Source organism: Sus scrofa, chromosome X (assembly GCF_000003025.6).
Source record: "Sus scrofa isolate TJ Tabasco breed Duroc chromosome X, Sscrofa11.1, whole genome shotgun sequence".
Taxonomy (NCBI): Eukaryota; Metazoa; Chordata; class Mammalia; order Artiodactyla; family Suidae; genus Sus; species Sus scrofa.
In genome coordinates, this window is record NC_010461.5 from 41,634,237 (window position 1) to 41,646,928 (window position 12,692).

The window sequence follows — 12,692 nt, forward strand, 5'->3', positions numbered from 1 at the left end:
AAATTATGCATACTTGTAAAATTTAAACCTAAGGGCTTTTGGTCATGGTGGCTCTGATTTCATACTTCAAACTTATATCAGATCTTTTCTAAACAAAGTGACAATAGATAAAATAAAAAGTTAGACGTATCTGTGATCAAGAAAAGATAAATCTCTAGACAGAAACAGATAAAACAGTAAGTGGAGATTGTCGGTCATGGGCCTCTAGTCACTGATATACTGGACTCTAGATCTAGAAAAGAGTAGAGATGCCTGGGAATTGTATTTCTGTAGATGATGGAAATCAAAACATTCAGATTGGGGAAAATGATCCCTGGTTGTGTAAAGTCAAGGATTGCTCATGAACAGAGACAGAAAATGGTGATGCTTCTATTCATAGTGGCAGGCAGGAGAGCAGAGAGAGACTCGGGACTAAATGCAAATGTATTATTGGCTTACTGTCTAAATCTGTACTTTTACTCCTATTGGTGGGATGGGATTGAGAATGCTGGGAGGAAGCAGCTTTCAGTGGAGAGGGTGAATGAAGGCGAGAAATGAACTTTTTCCAAGGTCTTAGAAACTAAAATTTCAAAGTGAGAATATTTGTCCAAATTAGCAGCCAGCAAATAAATTTACTCCCAACGAGAATCTTTTTATTTTATTTTTTGTTTATTTTTTGGCCATACCTGCAGCATGTGGAAGTTCCTGGTCCAGGGATCAAACTCAGCCACAGCAGTGACCCAAGCTGCTGCAGTGACAAAGCCCAAACCTTAACCCACTGCACCACAGGAGAACTCCCAAGATTCACTTTAGAGTGACTTTAAAGTTTATTTTCAAAGAGATAAAGGAAGGATAATACCCATTAGAATTTTTTTTTAATCTAGCAATACTTGGAAGGAACTCATGTTTTAGTTGGAGATTTTAAAACCTATATCAGTGATTATGTTTGTAATGGTGCTGTACACAGTCCATTCCGAGAGCATACTGCTATTGGGATTGTCAAGTGCTAAGTCAGACAAGGGAGGTTCTTTAGAAGAGGTGATGTGTTTGCTAAGTCTTATAAGGATGAGTTTATGTGTTTGCAAAGTAAGGAATTGAGAAGAGGGCCTTCCAGGCAGAAGGGATAATATGATTATATAAAGCATAGGGGTGAGGGGCACAACGTGGAGGTAAGAACTACAGAGGTTCATTGTTATTAGAGCATAAAACCGGAGCATACATAGTGCATTGAGGGATAAAGCTGCAGAAGTAGATGCAGTTCGACTATGGAAGACCTTGTTGGGCTTGACGAGGACCTTAACCAAGATCTAGGAGCAAAGGGAAGCCATTCAAGTCTCAACAATGAAGGGACATAGTTCAATTTGTGTTTCTGATCAGTTTCTGGCATTTGAATGAAGGGTAAATTTGAGGGCAACAAGATCAGAAGCCCCCAAACCAGTTAGGAAGCTGCTGTTTCAGTTTCAGGAGATGGATAAGTCACAGACTAGGAAAATAAAGGCTAAAATGGAGTAGAAATAGTGATTTACAAGATTATTTCAGAGGTTAACTTGGCAGGGTTTGATGAGAATATTCCAGAGTGAGCGAGAGGAAGAAGTTGATAGACTTCTTCCAGATTTTGTAACCATATAAAGGAGGGAGCCAACTGAGACCACTAGAAGGGAAGAAGAACCAGTGGAGAAAAGAAGGTAGTGGCCTTGGTATTGATCATCATCTTCCAGGTTGATGCATCTGGTTGGCATAGAGGGAGAAGTATTAGGGGTTTTTTTCTTTCCCTTTTCCTTTCCTTTCCTTCCTTCTTCCCCCCACCCCCGACTCCTCTTTCTTTCTATTCTGGGAGCCATAAGCATGGGTATAGTGTAGTAAGGCACTTTGGGGAAACACTGTCATGTACAGGATGGTTAGAGGAAGAAAAGAATATTAGGGAGCACTGCAGGAACCCCAGAAAAGCCTTTGGAAACAAAGATAGTTGTTTCAGGAGGGACAGTGGGAAGGAAAGGACCAAGTGATCATGGTGTCAAATCCACCATGCAGAATGGGAGGGTTGGGAAATATCTTGGTGACTCTTTCAAGAACTCTGTAGAAGCCAACTGAAGAGTGACTGAGAGCAAGGAAGGGAAGACAGACCATAGACTACATTTTGAGGCCTTTTCAAGAGAAGGGAAAGAAGGAAATTAGGTGTATTAAATAGAGAAAAATGATGTAAGATCAAGAGATAGTGTGGGGACAAAGACAAGGAGAGATTGGAACCTGTTAACAGGTACAAATCTAGTATAAAGGAAGGTTTTTTTCTGTTTACAGAAAGTTATTTCTTTGTTTAGAGCTGTTTAAAAATTAGAATGGGGAGTTCCTGTCGTGGCTCAGCAGTAATGAACCCAACTAGTATCCATGAGGACTTGGGTTCGATCCCTGGCCTTGCTCAGTGGGTTAAGGATTAGGCATTGCCGGAGTTCCCGTCGTGGCGCAGTGGTTAACGAATCCGACTAGGAACCATGAGGTTGCGGGTTCGGCCCCTGCCCTTGCTCAGTGGGTTGATGATTCGGCGTTGCCGTGAGCTGTTGTGTAGGTTGCTGACGCGGCTCGGATCCCGCGTTGCTGTGGCTGTGGTGTAGGCCAGTGGCTACAGCTCCGATTCGACCCCTAGCCTGGGAACCTCCACATGCTGTGAGAGCGGCCCAAAGAAATAGCAAAAAGACAAAAAAAAAAAAAAAGGATTAGGCATTGCCATGAGCTGTGGTATAGGTCACAGAGGCGGCTTGGATCTGGTGTTGCTGTGGCTGTGGCGTAGGCCAGCAGCTGCAGCTCCAATTTGACCCCTAGCCTTGGAACTTCATATGCCACGTCTGTGGCCCTGGAAAGACAACAACAAAAAGATAAGAATGGGAGTTCCTGCTGTGGCACAACAGGATCAGCAGTGTCTCTGCAGCACCAGGATGATCCTCAACCAGGACATCTTTGCAGATTTGATCCTCAGCCTGGCACAGTGAGTTGAAAGGATCCAGCATTGCCACAGCTGCCACATAGGTCACAACTGCGGCTCAAATCTGATTCCTGGCCCAGGAACTACATATACCATGGGGTGGCCAAAACAGAAAAAAAAATTAGGATGGATTGCCTTGCTAGATAGTTGCTCTCTCACTGGAATGGTCAGGTAGAGGTTAGATGTTTTCTATTCAGCACTGTAGAAAGATATATTGGTGAGTGTCTTGGGGTGTCTCTGTTCAGTTCTCGACAGTTTGCCCAGAGTTGTTTTAAGCGTTATAAACTAATGAGTTACTTTGTGGATTTGTCTTGCCTGATAGCTCCAAATCAGTGGACCAAGTTAATTTATGTGTCTTTGATCTTGAAGGATGAAATTAAACTGCTGATTCTCAGATAAGAAAATATTGAGGCTCATTGTCCAGGAAAGTTTCATCACTATGACAGTCAATCATGGCCTGGGTTCACAGGTATTTTTGACAAGCTTTCCATACACAGCAACACCAGTCTTTATTTCAAATTTTTGAGAGATTTATTTTTTTATCTGCCCATCATTTTTGTAAAACACTCTTACTTGGAGCAATTAAAATAGCACTGAGATTACAGGAGAAAGGATAGAGAAGAAAAATCCGTTTCCTTCCCTCTTTTTGTGATTCCTATATGGATGATTTTAGTTTACAAAGAAGTTTTTTTAGGGCCAAGAGGAAATAATTAGTTTCCATCTACGCTCTCTAGTCTTCATCTTAGATCTTTTAGTGGTCCTTTTGGGTAGCATTTAAAACAATTCAGGGGTAAACTTTGCTGTTTGTCTCAAATGACTACTTATCTGTATCCAAATCTGGCTTCCTGGGGCACTGAAGCATGAACGGCATAAATTACTGAACTCAACTAATTCTCAGAAAGCCACATTTTAGTCAGTACTTTCCAGCTTTCTCACTCTTCATTTCTTTTACAGAACTAAGTTGTGTAACTAATTAGAGTTTTATTCCTTTACAAGTTATACATTTTAAATTCTCTCCGTTAACCTTTTGAAAATGCTAATAAGTAGTAAAATAACAAATACATACAGGGAAACCAGAAAATATAAGTACTGGAAAACAGCTTCTCACTCCCAAAGAAAAAGCACCAGGTGTGGTTAAGTTTTTATCTCTTAAGGAAAAGTAGATGCATCCCTGTCACCAACTGACATTCCTTCTTATGGCCTGCAGATGATAGGGGCACAGCCTCCCAGTTACCCGCACACCTATAAGTTTTATCTGTTTCTTAGTCTTCCTCTGGGAGAGTGCTGTAAGTGAAAAGTCTCACAAGTCCACAGGTTGATTCTTTTCCTTTCTCAATGTAATACTCTCCAAACGTGTTAAGAACTTGAGTAAAATGCCCTTTTTTATAATACTTTTTATGTTAATTTTTTAATTTTGAGATTAGTATTTTTATTTTGAAATAAGAGATTTTGAGATAATGTCTAAATTTAGAGAGGAGTTGCAAAAATAATATAATAGAGAGCAAGCGTCCTGTACCAAACAAGATGGAGTAGACATATTTCACTCTATTCCAATTAAACGTAATGATATAGGTAATTTAAAAGTACATGGATGGAAAAGGACATACCACGCAAATGCCAGTCAAAAGAAAGCTGGAATGGCTATACTAATATCAGATAAATTAGACATCAGAGCAAAGAAAATTACCGAGGACAAGAGGAGCACCATAGTGATCCAAAGGGTCAATCCGCCCAGAAGACAGAGCAATCTTAAATGTGTATGTACCAGACAGTAGAGCTTCAAAGTACATGAAGCAAAACTCAACATAACTGAATTGAGAAGTAGACAAATCGACAGTTGTAGTTGGGAACTTCAATGGCATTATGTACTCACTTTTCAAGTAGACATGTAACATTCACCAAGGTAGACTATATCCCAGGTCATAAAACAAACCCCAACAAATGTAAAAGAATTGAAATCATATATAGTACATTCTCTGACCATAATGGAATCAAAGTAGGAATGAAAAACAGACTACAGGAAAGTCTTCACACACTTGGAAACTAAACAACACACTTCTCATTAATCCATGGGTCAAGGAGGAAGTCTCAAGGGAAATAAAAAAAATACATTGACCTGAATGAAAATGAAAATACAGCATATCAAAACTTGTAGGTTGTAGCTAAAGCAGTGCTGAGTGGGACAGTTATAGCACTAAATGCTTATATGAGGAATAGATGAAAGGTTACAAATGAATAACCTGAGCTTCCACCTCGAGAAAATAGAAAAAAGAAGAGCAAAATAAACCTAGAGCAAGCCAGAGGAAAGAAAGAATAAAAGAGAAGTTAATGTAATTGAAAACAAAAACAATAGAGAAAAACAATGAATCCAAAAGCTGGTTCTTTGAAAATAGAGATTCTCACTTAATTGATAATGGGTACAGTGGGCATTGGGATTTTTTTCAAGCTCCTCAGATGATTCCAGTGTATAGCGGGGATTGAGAACCTCTGCTGGGGAGGCCACATACATTTTCTCAGGGTTTAACTTGTGTTGGCATCTATGACCCAGCCCCTTTGATTTCTCCTGAGGAAAACTTGTAGCCATTTCATTTCCCCTCAATTTTTGTTGCCCTCAAAGTCAGTACTGACCCTTTCCCTTATATGTTAACTTCCCTGTCTGACTGCTCTTTTGCCATGAGTATAGCTCAGACCGGAGGTAAACGTTTAACAGCAACCCCCACTCCACTTCACACCCACATCACCTTGATTGATTTGGGATTAACCCCAAAACCCCCCGCTGATTGGTTTGTCACACATCATTGGTCACCAGCTTTAGGCTGTGATCACCCAAGCCATAGTAACAGTGTGTCTAGTGCACCTGGTCTTGTGACCCTGACTCTGAGGGAGCCGAAGGACTTGGTTTTTCCATTGTGGTGGCCACTTGCAGGGCCTGCCCTCTATTAACACAGTATTAACAGTGGATGTGCGGTGGATTTGAATTTGCTCAGTAAGTTTGGGATTGTTTGTGTTTGTTTGACCTATGTGAGGCATTGTTTAATATGTGAGGCATATTAATGTTTCTAAAACCTGGCGTAAAAGTATTTTTCCTCCTAACAAATTCTGATGTTTACTTTAAATCAAGTAGATGGTATTGTAAATGTATTAGGGGGTACATGTGACTAAATTTCAGCATGGAAGCAATTCACAGCAGGAGATAAGACATAATGGAAATCATTCTTTTAAAAATTGTGTGAGTTTCTATCTGGAGAAAGAACTATGTATTTCTTGGTACAAGCTATTCTTGTTGATTTGCTTTATTTTTAGGAGGTCTTATTTGAAATGGTGTCTTATCTTAAAAGGATTTGTTTTGTGCATATATCTCTTTATTCCTAAGATGCCAAGCCTACTTATTTATCCGAGTAGTTGAAGTTATTGAATATATGTATATAAATTAAAAAGAAAATGTACTGCTAATTTTTAAAAAGTTGTTATAATGGAACCTTTTTGCTTAAAAGGCATAAAACAGATTTTAATTTAGAAAGGCTCTGGGATCATTAAAATCTGTCAAGATAACATCACAGAATAGGCCACCCAAGCTGAAACCTTCCGGTGAGGTCTGTATTAGCCAAACAGTGGGCTGAGAGATTAGGAAGAAATGGGTGGTGTTAGGAGAGTGATAATTCAGTTGTATGCTTTCAATTTTCAATGTTCTTTTTTTCATTAAAAGAAAGGTTTCTTGTAGATTAGACCAGAGGTTGACGAACTATGGCCTGTGAGCCAAATCTAGCCTGCCACCTGTTTCTGTATAACCTACAAGCTAAGAATGGTTTTTAACATTTTTAAGTGGTTGAAAAATGAAGAATACTGTTTTGTGACATGTCAAAATTATATGAAATTCAAATTTCAGTATAATAAAGTTTTATTAGAACAGAGCCATGATCATTTGTTTATATACTGTCTGTGGCTGCTTTCATGCAGATTTGAGTAATTGCCACAGAGAACGTATGGCTCATAAAGCCAAAAATATTTGCTGTTTAGTCCTTCACAGAAAAAGTTTGCTAAACCCTGATCTAAATTCTCTTCCCAGCCTGGCCTTCTCAGGCAAAATGATTTCTACTCAGGGGGTTTGAAATTCCCAAATAATTTGTTAACATGTCTGTATTTTAAAGAGGGTAAGCCTGTTTCCTGGCAATGGGGATAACAGTAGTTAACAAAGAAATACTCGATTGAGTGGCAGGAACCTACCTAGGTAAATTTGCATTTTCTTCTTTTTTGTTTAATGCTTTTTGAGAGCTTTGGAAAAGAGTTGACCTTCAGACTCCTTATCTAGTCACAGGGGACTCATGAGTCACATGATGTGTCTTTTTGCTTTTTAGGGCTGCATATGGAGGTTCCCAGGCTAGGGGTCTAATCGGAGCTACAGCTGCTGGCCTACGCCACAGCAACGCCAAATCCAGGCTGTGTCTGTGACCTACATCACAGCTTATGGCAACACTGGATACTTAACCCACTGAGCAAGGCCAGGGATCGAACCCGCAACCTCATGGTTCCCAGTTGGATTCGTTTCTGCTGTGCCACAACGGGAACTCCCACATGATATATCTTAATTTTTGAAAACAAACTTTTAAAATGACCGAGATGAAGGCATTCTTCTTTTAGAAGGTTCATCTACTCCAACTTCTGGTATCTCTTTATTTATTTATTTATTTAAAGCTTTTTAGGGTTGCTCCTGCAGCATATGGACGTTCCCAGGCTAGGGGTCAAATCAGAGCTGCGTCTGCGACCTATACCACAGCTCATGGCAATGCCGGATCCTTAATCCACGGAGCAAGGCCAGGGATCGAATCTGCGTCCTCATGGATACTAGTCTGGTCCATTACCACTAAGCCACGATGGGAACTTCCATCTCTTCTTTTTTAAAGATGAAAGGCAAAGATTTGTTTAGGAGTGAGGGGAAGCAGTAAAATACATAGGGTATATTCTTTTTCTCTATTATTTCTTGTTTACTCAGGTAGTTATAGTTTTAATTACTGGACTACTGAAATGTGGTACAGATGAAAGATATCTGAGGTGAACAGACTTAAAGGAAAGTTTGGTTTCCACAACACTAAAATAGTGATAGTTTGAATTGTTTTATTGAGGGGGTGAATTCTGAATTAAAGCGTAGGCAGATGACTCAAATAGTCTTAGTGTGGCAAGGGTTAGTATTGTTTACCCCAAAGCAGAGTTAGTCAGTTTAAGAAACACATTTATAGTATTTATGATTTCTGTTTAAGGCATAGCTTGGGCGGTTCTTTGCACACATGGGCAGGATTGATCCTTAAGGAAAAAAGAAGTGTGTTGCTCTGGTCTGACCAGTGGCCTGACTCAAACATTTATCTCTTTTAATGGCTCTGAAAAGTATTTTCCTAAGGGAGCTGGACTTTCAGATGCTTCTTTACTTAAGGATTACTTCCAAATTCCGTCATGGATTTATCCTCCCTCATTTTATCTCAGTCCTTCTTGAACCTGTTTACATTTACATTCTGTTCCACTTCTTGAGCTGATGAGTTCTCTAAGTTCCCTAAGCATTGCTCAGAGTCCTGCTTTATTTTGATAAAATTGCCTTTAAGTTACAGGGGGTGCCCCTTTGTTACTTTAACTCTTTGATTGTGTAAGTAAAGTCAGTCATTTCTACATTTTTCTTGACTCTTAAGGTTTTGCACTTTCTGGGACTAACTTTATAATATCTCTATCCAGTTGATTATATTGTGCTTTTCTGGATTTTTTTCAGCTCTGGTTGATGTCCAACTTGAACAATAGTGACAACTGCTTTCATAGTTTCAGTTTTTCAGGTCAGCTGCATTATTTGTGGGTAGCGTGCGGGACACATACCTTGAAATCTCAGAAGTTTTTTTTCCTAATTATAAATGTCCTGTGTGTGTAAGAATGTGGAGAACGGAAAGAATTGAAAAGAATGTTTTTATCACTCAGAAATTCATCATTTTAATGTTACTGATGCAACTAACATGAGTAAATTGATTTATGGCCTTCATCTATTTTCTATATATTTTATTTCATAGATGCAGTCTTGCTATAAAACCAATTTTTATACTGCTTTTTCCATTTAACTTTTTTTTTTTTTTTGTCTTTTTAGAGCCACACCCGTGGCACATGGAAGTTCCCAGGCTAGGGGTCCAATTGGAGCTGTAGCTGCTGGCCTACACTTCAGCCACAGCACACCAGGTCTGAGCCACATCTGTGACCTACACCACATCTCATGACAACACCAGATCCTTAACCCACTGAGCAAGGCCAGGGATCAAACCTGCTTCCTCATGGATAGTAGTCAGGTTCGTTACCACTGAGCCACAGTGGGAACTCCCATGTAACATTTTAATATAAATATTTCCCTGTGTACTATATTTAAATGATGGAATGAAATACCATAATGTTAATATACTTTGTTCCTCTTTTGTTTGATAGCTAACTTTCATTTATTTTTATTAAGGAGTTTTAATGAACATTTTTGTTCATAAATAATTTTCTGTGTGTTGGAGTATTTTTCAGAGATGAATGTTAGAAGTAGAATTCCTGGGTCAAACGGTGTGAATATGTTTAAAGTAAAGCCTTAGATTATTTTTAATCTGCTGCATGGCCCCACAGATGGCGGTGAAGAGCAGCTCCTTGCACTGACCATGCATTTCAGATGTCTCATAGGCATAGGCAAATAGAAGGAAAGGAACAGGGCTGTGTTTGAGTTAATCACTTTTCCTGCCCTCCTGCTCTTCTGTGGGAATATTAATGGGGAGTCAAGTAGCCACCAAACCACAGATTTATATTCTAGTCCCAAATAATCCTAGTTGGGTTAACTTCCAGACAGTGCTCCTTTAAGAGGGAGTCTCACCCAGGGAGGGCACTTACTTTATATGTTTGCATTTTGCCTGGCTTATGAGTCACTGTTAAGATAGTAATCATTTAAGTTGTTAATCATTTTGGTTGAGATTATAGTAGGAATAAGATCTGAAAACTGCCATCAAATTACTATTCTCAAGGGTACAAGGTGAGAGCTGGTGCACATTTCATTTCTGCCAAAATAAAGGAGTACTCATTGTGGGAGTTAAGGAAGAAAAGAATACCTTTATACAGTCTGCACCCTGAATAGAGAACTAGAAAATAAACAGCTGTTCAGCATATCCAAGTAAGACATCACGGCACATTGAGCTCCGTTTATTTATGGTTTTGCCTAACAAAAAATTTTTATTCTAAAGCACTTTTTTTTTCTTTTTCTTTTTTTAGGGCTGCACCTACAGCATATGGAAGTTCCCAGGCTAGGGGTCAAATTGGAGCCGCAGCCACCAGCCTATGCCACAGCCAGAGCAACGCCAGATCCGAGCTGCATGTGTGACCCATGCCACACCTGCAGCAATGCCGGATTTTTAACCCACGAGTGAGGCCAGGGATTGAACCCACATCCTCACAGACACTATGTCTGTCAGGTTCCTAACCCGCTGAGCCACAATGGGAGCTCCCCTAAAGTACTTTTTAAAGTGTACCACCTAATGAAGATTCATATGTTGTCTTAAGTAGAGGTGCCTTAGAAGCAGAACCTGAGATCGTATTTGAATGTACATGATTTGTTGAGGAAGTACTCCCAGGAGAAACTTGTAAGGGAGTGAGGACAAGAGGGTAGGAAAGAGGAAGGAGCTAAAGTAAGGATACGGTCTTAGGAAAGTCTAGCCTTAGCCTCTTTAGGTTAGGGGTAGGAGTGGGGTGGTATAGAGCAATTATTGACTGCTGGCTGCCCCTGGGAGGAAGACAGAGAGAGTATAAGCTCCCTGCAGGACTCCAGCCCTTGGGGAAGGGGACAGCGGTGAGCCATTAGCAGCCATCAGGCAGTAGCTGGGAGATAGGAATGCTAGCTAGTAAAAGGATCTGAGTGAGGCACCACAGCTTCTTTAACTCTTTTGTATGTTTACTTTGTACAGGACACTGTACTGAGACCTAGGGATAAAAGAAGAGTGTGGCGTAGTTCCTGCTTTGATGATAGTTGTGGTCTTGTGGCAGGGCTGACCATGTAAAGAAAATTTACAGTGCAAATGAAGAGTTTTTTTACATGGACAGAAACATGTAGAGACTTGGATATAGAAATGAAAGGAGTGAACAATTGTAAGAGAGGCATATCTGGGGAGCCTCACTGAGGAGTTCTAACAAATGGGTAGGACCAGGTCAGGGTAAACAGACAGGAAACTATTAGAAAGAGCCCTGTGCAAAAGCTGGCAAGCGTGAAAACAGGATGGTGTATTCATAGAATCACATGGGCCATAGCATGTGCAGGAGGCGGGGGAGCAGCATCTGATGAGATCTGACAAATTGGAGCTGGAAGTCTATAGGCCTCAATGGTCATGAGGCTGAGCTTAGATAATATTCCTACTGCTATCCCCCTAGTCTTCCTCAGGTCCCAGGGTCAACCTGGAGTGCACATTCTCCATAGCCCTGCCAGCTCTGCCCTCTGGTGGCCATGTAGCTCCAAGCGTGTCATTTAAACATTTCTGAGCCTCAACTTCCTCATCTGTAAAATCTGGTGGTAATAATGTTTGTGACTATTGTGATTAGAAGTAACGAAGATAATCTAAAGATTTGCCATCATGGCATTATTATGCTGATGTTTACTATTCTTTGTCATTTTTCTGTAGTAGATAAAACAGCAGTGCAGTTACAGAAATGGACAAACAGATCAATGGACTTTAATAAACCAGACCCGAAAACTTGCTTTTTCTTTTCTAAAAATTGTAAGCAACCCAGTTTCCAGGACTGGCATTATTGGTGTTAGACAATCTGTTTTTGATGCTCTTTACTGATATGATTTTTTTGTTTCAATCTCTAATAAAAAATGATTGTTTTACTGTAATAGTTTAAAAAGCACCGGATTTTACAGATTCTTAAAAATCTGCACCTGCCTCAGTCATGAGCAGTTTGGTGTCTTACTTAAAGAGAAGAATATTAGAGAAAATGGAGATGCCGTTTTAACCAAAGTTCGTAAGACCAGAACTTCCAATAAGAGGAAGAGTCCTAAGATGTCTTAGGTGTCCTGAAACTTTCAAGAAAGTGAAGAGAGAGGGGCCCCGCTCAGTTGGCTTTCTTCACTGAGGGTTTTTAAAAAACAAAAATTATTTCTTCTATGGCATATGCTGTTTCTAGTCTCAGTATGAGTAATGTTATGTTCAGTAGACACAGAAATTTTTTTATTGCTTTTATTCTCGACTCTACCTAAAAATTTCTCATTGGTAAAATGTCACAATAATTTTTAAAGGTTTTTTTTTCTTTCTTTTTTTTTTCCTTTTCTTTTTTGGGCCTCACCCTTGGCATATGGAGGTTCCCAGGCTGGGGTCTCATCAGAGCTACAGCTGTCAGCCTACACCACAGCTCACAGCAACGCAGGATCCTTAACCCACTGAACGAGGCCAGGGATGGAACCTGCAACCTCATGGTTCCTAGTCAGATTCATTTCTGCTCCGCCACGACGGGAACTCCCTAAAGTTTTTTTCCTTAGCTCTATTGAGGTATAATTTACATACTATAAAATTCATCCATTTTAAGTAGACAATTCAGTGGGGTTTAATATATTTACAGTTTTGCATCTATCACTGCTATCCAATTTTAGAACATTTCTGTCACCCCAAAAGAAGCTTCATGCCCAGTCAGTATGTGTTTTCACTTCCACCCCTAGGCAGCCACTAATCTACTTCCTGTCTCTATAGATAGGCCTACTCTGGAC

At 39.9% G+C, this 12,692-nt stretch overlaps 1 protein-coding gene across 17 annotated transcripts in view; it reads left to right on the top strand.

Moving 5' to 3' along the window:
• The window catches only part of JADE3 (jade family PHD finger 3), a 135,141-nt gene that overhangs the window by 54,672 nt on the left and 67,777 nt on the right, over window positions 1-12,692 (top strand). The window contains exon 1 of one of the 17 annotated variants that reach the window (XM_021080383.1): window positions 2,838-5,942. The exons of the other annotated variants lie outside the window; for them this stretch is intronic. The gene's annotated coding sequence lies outside the window, so the exon portion shown is untranslated. Of the gene's footprint in view, window positions 1-2,837; window positions 5,943-12,692 lie in introns of those variants that run through there. 17 annotated transcript variants of the gene reach the window in all.